We start from the raw sequence: 5684 nt of genomic DNA on the forward strand, positions 1-5684 counted from the left end.
CCTCATTCAGAGATGATCTGTGATACCGTCACAATCAAGTGCACATTTGTATTGAAACAATCGAAATGCTCATTCTCTAGGAATGGAATATAATCATGCCTTAAAGTCTATCAAATTTTGATAGCTTATAACCCCTTTCATGATATTGGTACTCAAGGAGCAAATCGAGACACACATATAATATAGAGGATTTTTCTTAACCTATCTTTCAGAGTACAACATATATTGCAATGGAGCAAATTGTCATCTTTCAGACTCATATATTGCTACCACATTCACTTCATGGAATGGAGCATATTCAACGGAAAAGATTATATAAATTTTTATCCAGTACATATTATTTTGCCTTAGCTATCATAATATCATTGATATGATGCATTGAGATTCAAACTCAACGTCTTATCCATATAAAGGTGTCTTAGGCTATAAATCGATGAGACTTAAACCCAACATCTTATTATCATGGTGCATTGGAACTTTTAACCCAATGTCTTACCCTTGGGATAAGACTTAAATTCATCATCATATCTCTTCATATTATTGTTCTCCGTGAAAAAATTTAAAGTAGAAGTGGTTTCAAACCAATTATTTTTTTCTTAAATCCATCAATAATTATATCCTTAATAACAAAAGACAAATAACATAAGTAATTACTAACTTTGAAATTAAAGTTAGATTTATAATCTCACCTTGTTTGGCAGAGTCTCGTACTAACGTGTTATAAAATATAAAGCAAGAATAAACATAAATAAAGAGAGAAAGAGAAGCTTATTTATTTCTCTTGAGGATGGGAGATCATCTTGAGGAATTCTTGAGAGTTATTTACAATAAATAAAACCCCCCCATTTATAGAGGGAAATTACTCCTAGTTTTTCACTAAAAGATAAATATTTCATATCCTATTAGATATCAATTATATATTGATAGATCTTATATATATTCTTGATAGACATTCACTATAATGTAAATATATTTATAACACAATTCAAATTTTAAAGTAATTTTTATAAGATGGGATAATTGGGGGTAAGGGGGTGTACTAGTAGTAGTTGTTGTTGTTGCTAAGGTAACTACTACCATTATTACTATAACTACTGCATACTGCCACTACCATTATTTTTTAGGCCCGTCACTGATACTACCACTATGTTATTGTTATATGGATTCAAAGCATAATCTCCTATTACTACAAATGACTACAACTATTATTATTATTATTATTATTATTATTATTAATAATAAACATAAATTTGACGGATTGAACATCAGTACGAATTATAAATTTTTGGTTATACAAATCATCTTGAAATTTTAAAACACATTTGACAATAGTTAGCATTTCATGGGCTACCGTGGCATATTTTTTTTTGACTTTCCGTCCATTTACCAGAATAAAATCGAATCAAACATTCGGTCTTCGTATGGGGATTAACTTGTTTAAGTATTCCGCCATAGCCGATATTTGAAGCGTCAGTTTCAACGATTTTTAACCAGTTAGGGTTTGCAAGCGAAGTACAAGGAAGGGTTTGAACTCTGTTTTTTATTAATTTTACTAAATCAGTATGTTCTTGAGTCCAAGGAGTTTTGTGATCCCTTTTTAGTCTATCATATAAAGGAGCTAAGTCTCTAGACAAATTTTTATAAAAAGGGGAAATATAGTTAAGACTACCGAGAAACCTTTGAAGCTGTTTTTTATCAGTAATAATATCAGGGAATTTTTTAGCAAATTCGAGAACTCGCTGTATAGGTTCAATAGAACCTTGAGAAATATTATGTCCTAAAAATCTAATGTTTGTCTGAAATAAACTTATCTTTGGTTTAGAGATGACTAAACCATTTTGAATGATAATTTGCTTAAACATATGCAAATGTTTAAAATGCGATTTTAGGGGTTTTGAAAATACTAAAATATCATCAATATAGACAATGATAAAGTCCATATAGGGATTAAAAATATCATTCATAATCTTTTGAAATTCGAAAGGAGCATTCTTTAAACCAAATGGCATGACATTCCATTCATACTGTCCAAAAGGAACATTAAAAGCAGTTCTATAAGTATGATTTTTATCAATTCGAATTTGCCAATATCCAGATTTTAAATCAAATTTAGAAAATGTATTAGCATCATATAATCTGGAAAGTAAGTCCCTTTTATTCGGTATAGGGTATCGAATCTATTTTAAAACTTTATTCAGAGGTTTATAGTTTATAACTAGTCGAGGTATTCCTCGTTCCTTTTCAGCAGCATTATTGACATAAAAGGCAGTACAAGACCAAGGAGATTTTGAGGGTTTAATAAGACCCTTTTGAAGAAGATTATCAATTTCTGTCTTACAGAATTCTACTAATTCTGTATTCATTTGACAGGGGCGAGATTTTGTAGGAATTTTTTCTTCACAGAAGTCATCTTCATAAGGAAGAGAAACAATATGCTTCTTGCGATTCCAAAAAGCATTTGGATGATCCGCGCAAATATCCAGAATCAATTGATTAGAAATCATTTTTATTTTTTCTTGGACTTTTACTGATTTTAAAGTGTCAAAGATATTAATACTCATTAATTCTAATTGTAAGAAATTAAGCTGATTTTGTTTCATATTGATAAGGGCATTTATATCTCTGGTTACAGGATGAGTAACGAAAGGATAAGAAATTTGTTTATCCTTGTAAGTAGCCTTAAAACCATTTGCATCAATATGAGTGTATGGGTAAATAGCATTTATAAAAGGTGTTCCTAAAATAATAGGAGGATAAAGCTGATTTTTTACTAAAAAGAAGAAATGTGGAATGCAGACTCTGTCTCGGCAGATATGAGTATTTGGTAATTTATAATTGATAGCAAGAGCATGACCAGATGCAGACTTTATTATATGAGTGGTTTTTTCAAAATACCTGGTTGGGATTAATCCTTCTTGAATACAACTAACATCAGCACCACTATCAATCATAGCAATATTGGTAACAGAAAATTCCTTATTTATCAAAATAGTGCAGTTTATATACCATTTATGAGCAGTAACAATTTACATCATTCCCAGGAAATAATCCCTTTTCAAATCTTCTGCTGGACTAAATTTATCAATTTCAGAGTTTTCAAAGTATTCGAAATCTTTATCTTTTCCTTTTAAAACAAAAGAGACTTTGGGAACATCAATAATCTTTTCTTCAATTTTCAAAATTCTATGATCGAAAATCATCTGGTTTTATTTTAAGGAAATAATCTCCTTTTTCAATTGCTCAACTTCGATTTTTAAATCATTAAAGGTAGTATCTCTACCGGGGGTTTTATTCAAAGCAAGACGTCGATTAACTTCAGCTAAGGAATAAGACGTGGGATGATTATCAAAAGAGTTATCTTTAGAAGTACTAGTATTTGCAGAAGTCTTTTAAGTAGCAAACTTGAGGATTTTTTCACGCAGTTTTTCATCAGTAACTTATTTTAGTAATTCAAGGACGTTTTCGGCAGTAAGAGTTTGAACATTTAAATTAAGGTCTTCGAATTGCGCTTGTAGTTTATACATCATTTCATCACAATTGCAAATATTATTATCACAATCATTACATTTATTATCCTGATCGAGCTCACTATCAGAATTAGGTAATTCAAAATCATTTTCAGAAGTAGAATCAGATTCGGAAGCAGAGGAGTATAAGAAGTTATAGACTTGATCATGAACTTCTTCAGAAAGTCCTAAGGACTTGAGTTTTTGTAATTTGCAGTTTGGAGCTATATGACCATACTGGTTACATTTATAGCATTTAATTTTGGCTAAATCTCTTTTTGATCGATTTTTTGTGAATCTAGTAGACTTACGGAAGGATTTTCTAGCCTCACGTTCTTCCTTGCTTCTATGCCTGGAACGTTTATTTCTATAAGGTTTAGAAGACTTAGAATACTTTTGGGGTTTTCGTACGAAGGGTTTATCCATACCAAATTGCTCACAAAAGTCTCCTAATTGAGATTTTTCTCTGAGCTTATCAAGCTTAATTTGTCTAGCTAATTTCAACTCGTTATAGAGGGCTAAGCCTTCTTGAGTACAAGCTACAATAAGCTGACCATAAGTCTTTTCTGAATACTGGACTTCTCCATAAGATCCTCGAAGGGTTTTTCTAACTCTTTCAGCAAATAAGGGTGGAAGGCCATCAATGAATTTAGCTTTCCAATGGTCATACTTACTTTCGGGTAAATCCATAACCCTACTAAGAAAGGTGTCTTTATACCATCTAAATTCACCTAAGTGTCTACATTTTAACCCATTAAGCAGTGTTCTAATGTTTTCATATTGATTGGTAAATCTTCCTCCAAAATGTTCAATAATCGTCAGCATAAGGGTATAGATAGCATCCGAACGTCCTGCCCGAAGAGGTCGCCCTAGATTATCTTTTCCGGGTTGATCATTGGTGGTGTTAAAAATAGCCTCGCGTTTAGTATCATCAAGGAAATTATCCCACCAGCCTCGAAGTTGGCCAGTAAATCCCGCAATAATTATTTTACAAATTGTTTGGTCAGTACGATTGGCCCTATTTTCTGGCGAAGTAGTGGCTGTGGCAATAGTAGCATACATGGACATTCGATGAATAAGAATAGAGATTTGTCGTTCAGATAATCCGTCAATATTCCATTCATAAATGGCTTCTCCATTATAAGAAGTATTTGTCTGATTCCATTCCCTTTCCTCTATCAGAACATCTTGAGGAGTTGGGCGTGGATAATATGTTGTAGACATACGGGGAATATCAGCGTATTTCTTTTTCGGTTGTTTTTTAATCATACCTTTGAGCTTGTTAAGCTCGGAAGAGATTACAATGCCAAGATTTTCAGCAGAATCAATATTCTCAGCAAAATTAGACTCAAGATTTTGTACAAAATCATCAGAAATATTAAGGGGTTGAATGTTTAAACGAGAGAATTTTTTATCTAAGATTTTTTCTAATTGGTCTAATTGAGAAACCTTTTCAAATCCGTCTATTTCGGGAGGTCTTTGAATACAAGGTTTTGATAAAATATATTCGTCTTTATCAGTGATTTTGGAAGTAGAAGGAATGTTAGAGAAATTCATCTGGGAGCTAAGTTTGTTGACTAACTCAATTAATTCATCAAGTTTTTTATCAAGAGAAGAAATGTGTTCTCCTAAAACCTTAACATAAAGACTCAAATGATTATTTTGGGAGATAAGGTTATTTATTTCAGAAACAGTAATTTTTCCCACATCTTCACTGACAAACTTTTGAAAAGCAGAAAAAGTCATGTCAGTATTATTGGGAAATATAAAGGAAGACTGAGGAGGATAGAGTGCTTGAATAATTGATCCATCAGAATTTTGATAAGATCTTTCGATTATTTTGACATATGACGGTAAATATGCAGACATGAACCATGGTACAAAAAAGATAATTTTATTATGTAAGACACACATTTCATAAAATTCTTCTGAAATATTTCGTAATTCATCAGAAGTATAGGTTTCAAAAAACCATGTTCTAAAGGTTTTCCATTTTTCAGAAAAAGATTCTTTCTGAATATATTTTCTTGCCTGAGAACCAGGACTAAAATCAATAAGTTGTGTCATCATGGTTAAACAGAATTTATGTCAAAATCCATTTCAGATGGGGTAGGATTTTCATTATCAAAATCTTGAACTATATTAGTTTTTGAATTGATTTTTATCTTTTCTACACCT

This window comes from Capsicum annuum, chromosome 5 (assembly GCF_002878395.1).
Source record: "Capsicum annuum cultivar UCD-10X-F1 chromosome 5, UCD10Xv1.1, whole genome shotgun sequence".
NCBI classification, from domain to species: Eukaryota; Viridiplantae; Streptophyta; class Magnoliopsida; order Solanales; family Solanaceae; genus Capsicum; species Capsicum annuum.